The sequence below is a fragment of the Biomphalaria glabrata genome, chromosome 2, assembly GCF_947242115.1.
Source record: "Biomphalaria glabrata chromosome 2, xgBioGlab47.1, whole genome shotgun sequence".
Taxonomy (NCBI): domain Eukaryota; kingdom Metazoa; phylum Mollusca; class Gastropoda; family Planorbidae; genus Biomphalaria; species Biomphalaria glabrata.
The window spans coordinates 357,077-372,961 of record NC_074712.1 but is presented as its reverse complement, the minus strand read 5'-3'; the positions used below and the strand labels follow the sequence as shown (position 1 = coordinate 372,961).

Here is a 15,885-nt window from a genome sequence, read left to right as displayed (position 1 = left end):
AAAAGCAAAACAAGAAAAAGGATGTGCACTGCTGGGTTGTCTACAAATGCACACAGACATAACCAACTATTTTGTCTTGGATCAACAATTCAATTGATGACTATTAATACATCTAGTCCTCAGCTAAAAATCCTCATGTTTAAAACATAATACAATATCCTTTCCTATAAGTACAAAGATGGCCACCGAGACCGATCTTCTTTGAAAAAGTCCTCAACTACATCCTTTTAACATGAAGATGGCTAAAGAGCCCAGTCTTCACTTTTAAAATTCCTACGTTAATCATTCCTATGAACACGAAGATGGCTAAGGAGTCCAGTCTTCGCTTTAAAAATTCCTCCATTAATCATTCCTATAAACACGAAGATGGCTAAGGAGTCCAGTCTTCGATTTTAAAATTCCTCCATTAATCATTCCTATAAACACGAAGATGGCTAAGGAGTCCAGTCTTCGCTTTTAAAAGTCCTCCATTAATCCTTCCTATGAACACGAAGATGGCTAAAGAGTCCAGTCTTCGCTTTTGAAAAGTCCTAAGCTAAACATAGTAAAGTCATCAATTAAATGTGTTTTCTCCGCAACTATTTAGTTGGTCTGCAAGTACAAATGTTGATTAGTGTGCGTTGCATCACGAGCGGCGATATTTCCTTTGATGGACAGGTTCTTATGTTCCTTGAGTGTGACTTAATTATTGTTACAAACCTTCCATCGGAATATAAATGAAGACGTCTAACACAGTTATACATCCTTATGAATTTCTTTTTTAAGCACTCAAAGAATGATTTCACTGGGAATCGCAAATACATTTTGATCACCACATTAAGTGCAGAGATGAAAAATCTGCGAATTATCACATATTTGTACACAAACGTTTGTAGATATCCTCATCACAATTAAATAGAGATGTTCCAAAACATCACTGGTTACATCGCTTCACAATGTCTCAGTGGATGAGAGATGAGCATGATACAAACGACACAAATCCCAACTGTTCCTGCACAATCATATACATCTGATGGCTTCTATTTTCATCCTTTTTTTTTTAACATTTGTTTTGCAAACGTGCATCAGTTGAATAGCTGGAGCCCAATAAAAAGTTTCAGGCTTGCATTTTCGGCTGACTCCTGTTTTGAGCTTGTCGACCGACAACTTCATTTTGATGAACTGACTGTAACAATATTTTTGATGACGTCGTGTTCAAGCTATTGAAGGTGGTCTACAAGCATCCGGTTTGAGGGCTGAAGCAGCCTCACAAACTTCGCACTCAACTAATGTCGAGTGAGTTGAATCAGCCTCAAAGCTTGCACTCAACTAATTATGTCCCAACTATTATTCAACTGAACTGAAATAACCGGTTATTTCACAAACTCATTCTTCTATGATATTTTTATAATGCCTTTAAACATTCCAAGTTATGATGATGCTTTGTCCAAGGCATTGTAGCACGTGAAAAAAGCAAAACAAGAAAAAGGATGTGCACTGCTGGGTTGTCTACAAATGCACACAGACATAACCAACTATTTTGTCTTGGATCAACAATTCAATTGATGACTATTAATACATCTAGTCCTCAGCTAAAAATCCTCATGTTTAAAACATAATACAATATCCTTTCCTATAAGTACAAAGATGGCCACCGAGACCGATCTTCTTTGAAAAAGTCCTCAACTACATCCTTTTAACATGAAGATGGCTAAAGAGCCCAGTCTTCACTTTTAAAATTCCTACGTTAATCATTCCTATGAACACGAAGATGGCTAAGGAGTCCAGTCTTCGCTTTTAAAATTCCTCCATTAATCATTCCTATAAACACGAAGATGGCTAAGGAGTCCAGTCTTCGATTTTAAAAGTCCTCCATTAATCCTTCCTATGAACACGAAGATGGCTAAAGAGTCCAGTCTTCGCTTTTGAAAAGTCCTAAGCTAAACATAGTAAAGTCATCAATTAAATGTGTTTTCTCCGCAACTATTTAGTTGGTCTGCAAGTACAAATGTTGATTAGTGTGCGTTGCATCACGAGCGGCGATATTTCCTTTGATGGACAGGTTCTTATGTTCCTTGAGTGTGACTTAATTATTGTTACAAACCTTCCATCGGAATATAAATGAAGACGTCTAACACAGTTATACATCCTTATGAATTTCTTTTTTAAGCACTCAAAGAATGATTTCACTGTGAATTGCAAACACATTTTGATCACCAGATTAAGTGTAGAGTCTCAATGAATGAGAGATGAGTGTGATACAAATGACAATCCCAAATGTTCCTGCACAATTATATACATGTAATGGATTAAATCTTTTTTTTTTTTACATTTGTTTTGCGAATGTGCGTCAGTTGAATATCTGGAGCCAAATAAATAGATGCATCATGAGCGGCAACATTTCCTTTGGTGGAAACGTTCATACTGATTGTTCATTGAATGTGTTAGGGTTAGGATTTTTTGCATGCAATTGTATATCATATCACATGGAATAGTAGATTTTTTTTTTCACATTAACTCCCAACAATAGTACCTTGAATTATCCCAATCTCCAGTAACTTGAATCATCCCAATCTCCAAGTGGCAAAGTGAAAGTTGATGGTGATTCACAACTTTTCATTTTTGTGTTTGAATTCCATATTTAGAATACATTACTATTGAATTAATCCAAATGACAAAGAATCCAATTCCATTATTTGTTGAAATATATTTACATTTATACAGTTGGAATTATTTCAGAGCAATTCAGTTTTTCTGAAAAATTTAATAGGAACATCCACATATTTTAACTGAAATTAAAATGGTATATCACTAAGTTTAACAAATGAAAATTCAGTTTACTTTCATAACTAGACACTACTAAAACAAATACAATACAAATTTCTTTAACTAGACAGGTGAACTTGCAAGTTGTGTGTGAAGTTGTTATGTGTTTGTGAAGTAATTACTGACATCATAATATACAAAACAAATACAGGAACCATGCATACATATACAACATACAACTAATGCAGGATATTTAAAGTAACATGCACAAACAACATACAACTAATGCAGGATCATCACTTTACAAAAAAATAAATGCTGTGAAGTATAAGAATATTTCTTACCTTATTCTGACTATGGCTCCATTTGAAGAAATGGCAGATGAACTTTAGATAAAACATGTTGATCATTTGTAGATCGGTAGAATCTTTTCACAGTGAGAGAGATGTTTAATGTTCCTCCTGCAGCCTTGAAATGTTCATCCTTTTTCCTTGACCTCATGTTTAATAGACCATTTAGTCCCTACTTGATTTGACAGATATATCTGTTTAACAGATATATATCACATCTAAATGCATTATCATATAATGCAGTATTGATAAAATAGTGCAACTAAATATTTTTTTCAAATAATTAATTTAAAAAATTTAAATCTAATGCAAACAAATAAATAAAAAACTTGAAAAACAGAGCTAGTTTAAAAATACTTCAAATATCTTTAGTATAAGTACAAGTTTTAAAAATACCTAATTTCCCAAGTTGGCCTTATAAGCTGCTATATCTGGACTTTTCTTTAAAAACATTTTCAGAAAAAAAAAAAACACTATACAGATCTGGCTTTTGTTTTGTGCTTTCATTCTAAACTAGCTCTGATTGTCTGAAAGTTTAAGAAACTATTGCTAGGGTCCTAAAACATACAACAGAATTAGGCGCATAGTGTAAAAACAATGTATCCTAAAGAAGAAGCTCTTGGGTTATAGAGTAGAAAAATATTTATTACCTTGATCTGTAGATCAATAGATAAACTTATGGCAATCTAGGCATCAGTGGAGAATCAGTGCACAATGATTGAGCCACTAACCCACAGATCAGCAACATGTAGTGTGTGTCTTTAAAAAAAAAAACCTGAAATGTTGAAGCAAATTTACAAATTGAAAGAAACATGGCAATAATATATTTAAAAGAAAAAAAAGGAAACACAGTAATTGCCTTGCCCATGTGTATAAATTTTTCTCCGTAATTATTTTCCACATTCTGACAGAATTGTTAATGCTTCAATTCCACCCTGTTATGATTAAACTTCAATAACATTTTTGTTTGTAATCAGAAAACGTTACCATTTTGGTATAGAATTATAGGACAATGCATGCTCTTTTTATATAATACAGTATACTTTCTAAAAACAAAAATATATAATAAATTGTCAACCTTACAAATCACAGGGTAAGTTATTATGAAAATGTATGCACTATTCAAACATTCTTACAGTAAATGTGAAGCAGCTCTTGCGTGATTAAGTACACCTCTTTATAAAAGTTTATATTTTGGTCCTAATTGATTCCCTTTAGAAGAAAATGTATCTTATAAACCTAAAACTAGAGCAATATCTGAAAATTTGCTGGCCAAACAACCCATGGTTAACCATTGACCATAGAAACAGTTGAGCTTAACACTATCTGACCTATGATCAGATGGTCTGAAACAAGTACTCTAAAACTCTAGACATTGTGTTTTTATAATAGATTTTTTATATGTTATAACAAAATTATTTTTTTTCATTTTGCTAAAAGATATTTGACTGGTACACTAGAATTCAACTCACCTATTGTTCTTAGAGAATTACCTAAGTAACCTTGGACACAAACTTGATCTCCTTGGCCTTGGGCTGACATATCCAGACTCCTGAAGTGATTGAAGTACAGTAAAGTACTACCACTGCAAGAAAGGTGTACACACTGTTTGGCAGAGTGACTTGGCAATGAAGACTTGTATATCATAGGGGTGCATTGCTGATAGCTGGTACCCAGAAAACAGTTTAGATCACATTATCTTATTTGATTGACCTAAATTTTAAACTAATAAATGCCTTTTAACATTATATTAGTTATGATGATGCATTGTTCAAGGCTTAGTTATGCATCAAATAAACTTATCACTATAACAAGAAGGTTGTTTAGCAAACTAAATACCTATAGCTTTTATTATTTTTTTCTATAGTAAAATTTGTGTTGTGAATGAAAATAAAACTTTGTACTCACTGTGTAGCCATCTTCATAGTGAGAGAGATGAACTAGACACACCAAACATTTGTTAATATGTAGTACAGGATTATGCTAAACAAATCTGAAACTTGACCAAAACACTGAAAAATGGTAGAGAAATATGTATAAAAAGTTCTTTATTATTTTTAACATGCAATGATAAATTATTTTAGAATTAGCAGTCAAAGAAAAAAAAAGTAAGTCTTACTTAAGCCTTGAAAGCTTTAATTCATAAAAATGCCAACGAGAAAACTGTTATCTGATAGCAGATTACCAAGGAATATTTGTTGCTTGGTTGACAAATTGGTACTGTTGGCAGCAGAGAATGTGTGCTTGTTAAGATGATGATATATGGAAACAACATATACTGAGCTAGAATATCTCTTAAATACAATATCTCATGGTATTTAAAAAAAAGTTGTTTCTATGGAAACAATAGTTAAGCCTATAAGTATTACATAGTTTGACTAATTATGTTAAATAAAATATAAAGGAAAAATACTTGCCTTATAATTGGACTTCCCATGATGTTTACCTCTAGTTTCAATTACCTGGCCTGTCTATTTACAGCTTTGGCTATTTATCTCCCAAGCTAAAAGTTGAATCAATACTCAACATCTTGAACTATTTAAAAAAATAGTGCAAGCTAAATAAATAATTTTATAATTACAGATTAAGAGGCAATTGTTATCATCTGAATTCAACCAGATATCAAATAGCAGAGCATTTAAGTAAATAAATTGCATCTAAAAAAAATTGCTTAAAAGTAATCACTATACACTATACACTATACACATTTAAAAATAAGCATTACAATATTCATAATTTGCCTATCACTTCAGTATACATTATGTTAAAAAAAGGTAAATCCTTAACATTTAAATGAACTACTTGCCTTTGAAGCTCAATACACAGATGAATGGAAAGTATGTCCAGAATTCTTGATGGCTAGAGAACCACAAGAATGAAATAGGCTTGACTAAAAAAACTTCTGGATAAGCTTGCTACACTGCTTTTTCTTGTTCCCTATAACTTGTAGTTCTTTTCATTACTTACATCTGAGGAGCACTAAGCTGTACTCAGCATCTTAACCTGAAAGTTGTAATAAAATGTGTACAGGCAGATAAACACAAATACAAGTCTTAGTTAAGTGAGATTTTGACTAAACTTCATAATGAGATAATCCCCAATCGATCTAGCTCTCTAAATGTTAAAGTGAAGAAAATAAGTTTTATTGTTATGTATACATTTGAAACTAATTACCATAAGGCTAAGAGATAACAGAAAACATGTATTTTGAGATTTTGATAGGAAAATATTTAAACATTTTCAATTAGCATGCAAAAAAAAGCAACAAAAAAAAAATGTAATTAAAATATACAAATACATAGAAAAAATATACTTGCTTTTATAGATCTGTAGTAAGAAACTGGTTCTTATTTAACATACATGAAAAGAACTTAAATTAAAAGTAGTTAAATGTAACATTAGAAAGGACCACTTGCCTTAAGAAAAATTTGGTACAAGCTTGCTACAATTCTGATTATTTGTGCTTTATAGTTCATAGTTCTCATAATCTGTATTCATGCTCCATTTCTAAATCACTCGGTTGTAAACTGCATTTGGAACTGAAAATGTTATAAAATATGAGAATGTGGATAGAATGTTATGGCTGCAAAGAGAAAGAGTTTGTTTTGAAAATACTGACTTTATTACCAAATTAGTAAGGCTAAACCTGAGTTTACCAATCTCAATAAATAATACATCAAGGTAAGGAGGCTTCTCTAACATGCATATATTTAAAACTAGTTACCAAAAACTAAGATAACAGAAAAGTATACGAAGTGTTATGTTAATATTAAAAACAAGTTTAATTAGCATGCAGTACAAAGTCAAAAAAACTATACTATTACTTACTGTGCTGCTCAATATCTATATATACCAATTGCCTGCCCATTCTTTATAAAGCAAGCATCAAAAGAAACTTAAGTCTAAATTACATAAATTATAGCATTTGAAGCAATGTCTTTGGAAAAGAAAAAAAACTTGATCATCTTATCTTCACTACTTTCCATCACAACACCCTCACCTGTTCTTTTGTTGGACTGTCGGGGCACCACACATGATCTGTTGACTGTCCTCCTTCACTTCACCCACAGGCTGTACACAATCTTGTTCTGAACATGTTTAATGTGACATGAAACTTGTGTTGAAGCTTTGGCTGCTAACAACAAAAAAAGTTTTATTTCATTATTTCAAGATGCTGTTAAACTTTAATTATAATACTCCTAAATCTATCTTGCACATCAAGCTTAAGAAGTTCAACCATTGTTATGCAAATATTTTTAATTACAAAATGTTCTATAAAATCAGAAAAAAATTTCTTTAAATGTTATATAAACATTGAAAACATTCTCAAATTGCATGCACAAAAAATAATAAAAAATAAAATAAAACTGAAACATAAAAAAAAAAATAAAAAATACATGCCTTGCTAGATCAGTGTTCCACAGCTTTCCTGTTCTTAATAAACATACACCAAAAGAAACTATGAAATTAAATTTAAAATTTAAATTATATTGAATAGATTACTTGCCTTAAATACAACTTTGTGGCATAGCATGTTTCAACTTCTGACCAGTTCCTCACAAGTGAAGGTTCTAATCCTCTGATAACTAGACATTGACCTGAAAATGTTCCAAAATTTAATTATGATAATGAATACATAAAACATTTATGCAGAGTTGTTGAGTTTAAGTCTGTTTGAAGATAAAATTTCAACTTAACCATTAAAACCATTTTTTTAAACTAGATCTATAAAATTTATATGAAGCTAAATGATTAATTATCTAACAATTATTCTTAAAATAATTTTAATTAAAAACATGCTCGATTTGCATGCAATAACACAAAAGGTAAAGCAACAAACAAACAAAAAGAATGAAACTTATAAAGACACTTGCTTTGCTGGATCAGCGGTTTCATCGCTTGCCCTTGCTTAGTGAAAACATTTTTATGACAATAATATTGAAGTTAGAATAGTTAAATTCTAGCTTTGTGAATGACTACTTGCCTTAAAGAATGCCGGCATCCTTGATTCACCATTTTTTTTCAAGTGTTTTCATTTCTTGTCTGTTTCTCAAAGGTAATAATTACCAGCAATCTTTATGATGTTCCCATTGTATATTACAAAGAAGAGATCTGCGTTTTGATCTGACAGAAAAAAAAATCTGGACAGTTAAAAATTATTTATTGCAACACTCCTGTTTAAAATATAATTGGTTTGGTAAATTTTTTTAGATCTAACTTATATTTCTAGCATAACAAGGCACCATCTTTAATACAAAGGACTGTGAGGGTAATGGATAAGTAGACAGTCTTTAATACAAAGGTTATGGATGTGTAGGCACCATCTTTAATACAAAGGACTGTGAAGATTATGGATAAGCAGACACAGTCTTTAATACAAAAGTTATGGATAAGTAGACACAGTCTTTAATACAAAGGTTATGGATGTGTAGGCACTTTCTTTTAAACAAAGCTTATGGATAAGTGACACCATGGATCTTTAATATGTAGGTTATGGATGAGTAGACACAGTCTTTAATACAAAGGTTATGGATAAGTAGACACAGTCTTTAATACAAAGACTATGGATGTGTAGGCACTTTCTTTTAAACAAAGCTTATGGATAAGTGACACCATCTTTAATATGTAGGTTATGGATGAGTGACACCATCTTTAATATGTAGGTTGTGGATGAGTGACACCATCTTTAATACGTAGGTTGTGGATGAGTGACACTATCTTTAATACAAAGGTTATGGATGAGTGACACCATCTTTAATACAAAGGTTATGGATGTGTAGACACCATCTTTAATACAAAGGTTATGGATGTGTAGGCACCATCTTTAATACAAAGACTATGGATGTGTAGGCACCATCTTTAATACAAAGGTTATGGATAACTGACACCATCTTTAATACAAAGGTTATGGATGAGTGACACCATCTTTAATATGTAGATTATGGATGAGTGACACCATCTTTAAAATGTAGGTTGTGGATGAGTGACACCATCTTTAATACGTAGGTTGTGGATGAGTGACACCATCTTTAATACGTAGGTTATGGATGAGTGACACCATCTTTAATATGTAGGTTGTAGATGAGTGACACCATCTTTAATACATAGGTTGTGGATGAGTGACACCATCTTTAATATGTAGCTTATGGATGAGTGACACCATCTTTAATATGTAGCTTATGGATGAGTGACACCATCTTTAAAACGTATGTTATGGATGAGTGACACCATCTTTAATACATAGGTTGTGGATGAGTGACACCATCTTTAATATGTAGCTTATGGATGAGTGACACCATCTTTAATACATAGGTTGTGGATGAGTGACACCATCTTTAATACATAGGTTGTGGATAAGTGACACCATCTTTAATACGTAGGTTATGGATGAGTGACACCATCTTTAATACGTAGGTTATGGATGAGTGACACCATCTTTAATACGTAGGTTATGGATGAGTGACACCATCTAAAATACAAAGGTTATGGATGAGTGACACCATCTTTAATACAAATGTTATGAATGTGTAGCCTTCGGTATTTCACATGACTATGCAGACCAAGTTGTCAATGCATATTTTGCCACAAATGGACAACTTAAGACCTAAAATCTAAACTAAGTAACTAGTTATGTTATTAAGGCAGCATTTTTCTTTTCACAAATAGTTAGGAACAACTTAAGACCTAAAATCTTAAGTAACTAGATTTTACTAGATCTAGTTATGTTATTAAGGCTGCATTTTTCCTTTTTGCAAATAGTTACGCTTTACAGTATCTTTTTTTGTTCGTTTACACATTTATCATTAAGACCTAGATCTAGAATGTTGTTTGTAAGCTATACAAGATCTAGCAAGACTAGATCTAGATATAATCTAAATTATTCTAAATCTACAGGTCAGCAAGCCTAACAAGGAATGAAAAAGAAATGTCCAAGTTTTGCATAATCTCTGAGCTGGTTTAAGTTTAAGCCCAAAAATTGATTATTCAACTAGATCTATAGTTACAATGGCAACAACGCCCCTTAAGGATTACATTTTTGATAAGTTGTGCTGACAGCTATTTCTAGGACTAGATCTAAGCCAATCTTATCTAGAGCTAGTCTAGATCTAGAGTTCTAGAGTCTTGATGATTAATAATAATACATCTAGATCTAATCTAGATTCTAATGAGACTAATGTAGAGAGGTCCTATGACTATGTAGTCATGATAAATCTAGTTTACTGTAATAGAGTTAGATCTAGATATAATAGATCTAGATCTATATTCTATATATATAGCATAGCCATAGCCGCCATAGGATAGCATAGGCCAGGCATCCATATTAATATATATATGATAGAGAAGACCACTAGACACTAGAGATAAAGATCTAGTAATAGTAGTATCTAGTAACTAGTAGAGATCTAGATCTAGACTACAGATGAGCTGGTTACCCTAATTATAAAATTATTAATTATTCTACTTTTGTGACTTTATCTAAAAATAAAAGGCCTTAATTAATGCCTATTAACTATTATTATAGTATTATTTATAGACGATAATAGATCTAGTAAGCTATACTATTAAATTACTAGTAACTCTAGTATAGTTATACTAGTTATAGAATAGATCTATATATAATATATAGATAGATCTAGATCTAGATAAGATATAAAATATATCTATTATCTAGATTCCAGACAATCTAGAATTCTAGATCTAGTCTATCATATTATAAAAGTTATTGAATCTTTGACAAAATTTATTACCATATCATAAAGTAAAGAAAATAGTTTGTTGCCAAAGCAAATAAATATTGACTAGATAATACGATGGTATGAGATCTATAATAGTTGGATGACACTGGAAACGAGATGACACAGATAGAACTAGATAAATAGGAGCGTACCGTTTGAATGCGCCACACGTGACTGAGCTCTGTTCACTTGACCACGGCAGTGACCCATCATATGATCATAGGCATCTGTGCCAAAACTTGATTTGATTAGATCTAAAAGATGACCGATTGGTCAATTTTTCCGAGGCGTGAAATAGCTTGTTACATCCGGAACTAGATAGACCTACACGGTACACACTTTGACGTTTAGTTGCTATGAAACTATAGATCGCTTAAATTACTCTGACCCGTGACCCCTCAATACACATACACACAATCTACTAACCAGTGGTCGCCAAACTCGTCATCCAAAAGAGAGATATATAAACAATACAAAATTGAAGTTTGATCAGAGTTAGCAGCCCTGAAGACATTTTTATTGCAATAATTAGGTTTAAAAGTACAATCTCGCGCCAACCGCTACCTTTGTCTTAGGTTGGGGGGGCCTAAAACTTAGTATTATACCAGGGCCGGATTTACCTAGCCTATAGGCAACACATGTTAGGATTAGGGTTAGCCGTCCCTAACCCTCAAAAGCTACGGTCTGCGGGCTTTTTCTGTGCATGGCCTAAAAATTTTGAACTCACTTCCCATTGATCTCAGACAACCTGCTTCGGTACACTACATTCAAGAAGAACATTAAGACCTATCTGTTTAAAACTTTTTTAGATTAGTTTGTCATTTTATGTTTGTAATGTTATCACAGCGCCTTGAGCCTACATTTTTTGTTTGTTAATTAACAGCGCTTTATAAATAAAATTATTATTATTATATAGAGCCCCAAAACATATTTAGCAATCACATAATCAGGACTTGGCCGGCTAGGGTTTAATTTGTGTTGTTTTATTCTCTGCGCACTACGCGGCACATCCGAGCAACAGTGTCTCTTTGCCTGTGTGCTGTTGTCAAAGACTGTGTTTACGTCATCTCTTAGCGTCCTTGGCTACCGATGGACGATTGTTCAGCATGGCACAGAGGCTGTTTGTGGTATTGTACCTTTGTTGCCCCTTTCAACTAGGAACGAGATCTACCTTTAAGGTGTGAGCTAATGATTCGACCAGGTTCAATATTTTGCTGAGTGATTCGCTAGACTTGCCAAGGTGTGTTGAATTTATGTTGGCCGTGTAGATTGGAAGTTGTGTGAAGAGATAATAATAAATGTAGCTTTTATATAGTGCTACCTTCATGCTTGTAAACACAACCCTACTCGAGTCGGGTGTCGAACCTCGAGCCCCCTTCATAGGTAGCCAAGATAAGTTCAAGCGTTACTTAGCCTCTCGACCACGCTTCCCAGGTGTGACGACATATTCGATGATTAAATCGCAAAGTGTTGCGTAATAACATGACTTATGTCACTCAATTATTCTAATTTTTTTTACATGTTTCGGATGTTCCTTCAGAGTAGAAGATAATTTACTTCCTTAGCCAGGAAGACGGGAGCTGGCGGGGTTTGAACACGGGACCATCGAGAAGTGCGAACGACAGCCCAGCGCGCATACCGCACGACCGGGCAGCCATCCTCGTAAATAATCCCCCATCGTAAATTATCATTCCATCAAATATTGACTATGTTCGTTATCTGTGCACAGTGAATAGTGAATACTCATGAAGATTTTTAAAAAATTCTATTTCTCTCTCTCTCTCTTGTCTTGTCGCATGCTCATGAGTCATTAATAATAATAATATCCCTCATAATATGTACAAGTAGCTCCGAATTTACGGCAGTGCGACTACCAAAAGCCTTACCGTCCACAAACTCAAGACTATGGGCCTACACTTTTTAAAACTAAAATATGCGTTTTAAAAAAATGGTTTTTAAAATGAGATTAAATGTAAAAGTAGGTCTACTATTTCTTTCTTCTAAAATATGGCATCCTTTTGGATATAAAAGTACCGGTAGTTATTTATATTAATCATAAGTGGGTCTTTTTAAAGGTTTTCGAAAAAGTGTAGGTGCCTTAACAAAATCCTGCCCCGGGGCCTACACATATTTTAAATCCGGCCCTGTCTATTTCAATAGCCGACGCTTAACGATAGTGCCATGTGGCCAGCACAGCGACCAACCTCCCCACCAGGTGGTATCTGGAAATTTAGGCACCGGATATTTAGGCACCGGATATTTAGGCACCCGGAAATTTAGGCACCCGGATATTTAGGCACCCGGAAATTTAGGCACCCGGATAATTAGGCACCCGGAAATTTATGCACCGGATAATTAGGCACTTTTTGACAAGGCGGAAAATTAGGCACCGGACAATTAGGCACTCTTTAATTAGCGACCTTAATTTTGAAAGTAGTTTTAAAATGTTAACGTATATGTTATCCTTAGGCTATGGGCTATTGGTGACGTTATCAAAAAAATAGCATTTATAACGATTCTAACTGAATTTTCATGATATAAAAGAAAAACTGACAAAACGAGGAAAAAAATGACAATCGTGAGTATGTGTGGAAAAAATGACTCCGGATTAATAGTCATTATAAAATATAGACCTCACAGTATTCAGGGAAGGGGGGGGGGTAGAGTTGATTCTCTTCTCATTGCTTCCTGACCTTAGCCCTTCCCCCTTTACGCACTCCCACTAAAGGAGAGGATTTGTGGCGGGTAGATGTTGAACTAGGTCGTGAAAATAACGCATTGAGTCTCAAGGCTACACACTGGAGAACAGGGCAGGGTACAGCATTGAACATAACTGCTAAAATCTGGAGAAAATTGTCTTCTTATAGTGGGAATTGAAATGAGCAGGGTGGATTTGCGCGCGTTACTTATAGGAATTAAATATGTTGATAAACTAAAGTAGTATACATATTTTATAATACCATTAATATCTATTATCAACACTCCTTCTTTTATATTGTTAATGGGTAACCCCTTTAGGAAGATCTATTGTGTGAGTGTATAGGTGTGTTACGTCCTTCAAATGTGGTAATTAACTTTTATTGAATATAGGCCTATATGTAAATTTATGTAATATAATATTTATATAAATAGCAATGGAAATCGCAAAACGGCTAGAAATTACGATAAAATATAATGTTTTGAAAATTTAAAAAAAGTTTATGGAAAAGACAGATGAGTTAAAAATTTAAATATAATTTTTTTTTTGAATATTGGTCTCTTATTAATACTTATTCTGCTTATAGAAGATTGTTGATGTTCCAATTTAACCCCGCCTTCTCTATCATAAACCAAATATATTTACTACAATTGTCGAGAAGGTATGATTCCTCCATTCCTTTTGTGTTCAGTAGGCCTACCTTATACAATTATAAAAACTACTTTCAAAATTAAGGTCGCTAATAAAGAGTGCCTAATTATCCGGTGCCTAATTTTCCGCCTTGTCAAAAAGTGCCTAATTATCCGGTGCCTAAATTTCCGGGTGCCTAATTATCCGGGTGCCTACATTTTCGGGTGCCTAAATATCCGGGTGCCTAAATTTCCGGGTGCCTAAATATCCGGTGCCTAAATATCCGTAAATACGGGGTGCCTAAATATCCGGTGCCTAAATTTCCTAAATTCCCACCAGGTACCCATTAGTAGCATTAGAGTAGTGTAGACACAGGCGTCATAATTATCACGAACTTAAAAATACCAGTCTTTAGACATTCTTGCTGAGAACCCTTGGAAGCCAAGTGCTTCACCACACAGGTACTTATCCCCCCTTGGAGTTTTTAGAGCGGATAAAACAAAATGGAGTTGGGGGTGGTAGCTCATAGCGCACCCACCCACGTTCCCCTGTGTCCACCAACTGACATTTATACTGTTACGAAGTGTCCAGTTCGGTTGACTCATCGAACAGCTCCGTGTTAGTCTCACATTTCGTCCCGCGCCACAGACGTCTGCCAGTCTACCATCACAACCGTCTATGGCAGGGGTTCTCAACCTGTGGGTCGCGACACCCCATTGGGGGGGGGGCGATCGACGATTTGCCAGGGGGTCGCCTAAGACCATCGAAAATATGGATTGTTATTGTCTACTCTTCTATTGCTATATGTGTGTGTTGGAAAAGGGGGGGGGGTCGCATCAGAGTGGGAGATTGTAAAAAGGGGTCGCCGAGCATAGAAGATTGAGAACCGCTGGTTTATGACGTAATCTTCTCTGCTTGAGATTTTTTTTTTTTCTGGTTGCGCTACATCGAAGAAGGCGCAAGTCACGGAGAGTTCATAAGGCTGTCTTTCCCGAGCGGGTCCTTCGCGATCAGTGCAGAAGTCGGCTCAGTGCAAAACATCGTGATTTAATATAGACCACGGCGACTCGTGCCAATAAGTCCCACAAGGCAAGATAAAACCTTGGACATGTGTTATAGCAACATAAAAATGGCCTACACATCTCGATCGTTATTTCCCCTCGAAGAGTCGGACCACACTTACACCCGTGTACAAATCGGTTTTAAAAACAACAAAACCCGAAGTACAGTCCATCCAGTCATGGTCTGACGACGCTGTTTTACAGCCACAAAGTTGTCTGGAGCAAACAGATTGGGACATGTTTGTAAACAACTGCCCAGACAGATGAACTTACCACAACTGTTAATTCGTACATCCAGTTCTGTGGAAACTATAATTATATCAAAGAAAAAAATTAAAACATTCAGTAATAATAGACCCTGGATGACTAACATAAAAAAAAAAAACATTCTGTCATCGAGAATTCATAGAAGTCTATTTATAAAGCGATGGTTATGAGTGTGTATGTGTTTTTCGTGTGTGAATGTTGTTCGTATGTGCATCTATATTGTTATTGTACAGGAGTTACGCTGAGGGTGTCAGTTGTAGTCAAACTGAATTTCCATTTGATTGGATCAATAAAGTTATCTTACATATTATAAACGTTACTTCAAAAAGGAAAATAATTACGTCATATCACGTGTCAATCTAGTACCAAGCGTCTGCAGTCAACCCCGCAACGTGTCA

General features: G+C 34.3%; 1 long non-coding RNA gene across 14 annotated transcripts in view; it reads right to left on the bottom strand.

Annotated features, from left to right (window-relative positions):
• Positions 1-5,449, bottom strand: part of LOC129924415 (uncharacterized) — a 29,763-nt gene extending 24,314 nt beyond the window's left edge. For 4 of the 14 annotated variants that reach the window (XR_008776344.1, XR_008776354.1, XR_008776356.1 and 1 more), the window contains exons 1-5: positions 5,215-5,446; positions 5,004-5,107; positions 4,568-4,761; positions 3,746-3,870; positions 3,090-3,267 (exon numbers count right to left, since the gene is read on the bottom strand). This is a non-coding gene — a long non-coding RNA (uncharacterized LOC129924415). Of the gene's footprint in view, positions 1-3,089; positions 3,271-3,745; positions 3,871-4,567; positions 4,762-5,003; positions 5,108-5,214 lie in introns of all 14 variants that reach the window. The other 10 variants (XR_008776352.1, XR_008776355.1, XR_008776346.1 and 7 more) reach the window with 7 other exon arrangements.
• Positions 5,450-15,885: the final 10,436 nt, after the last annotated feature.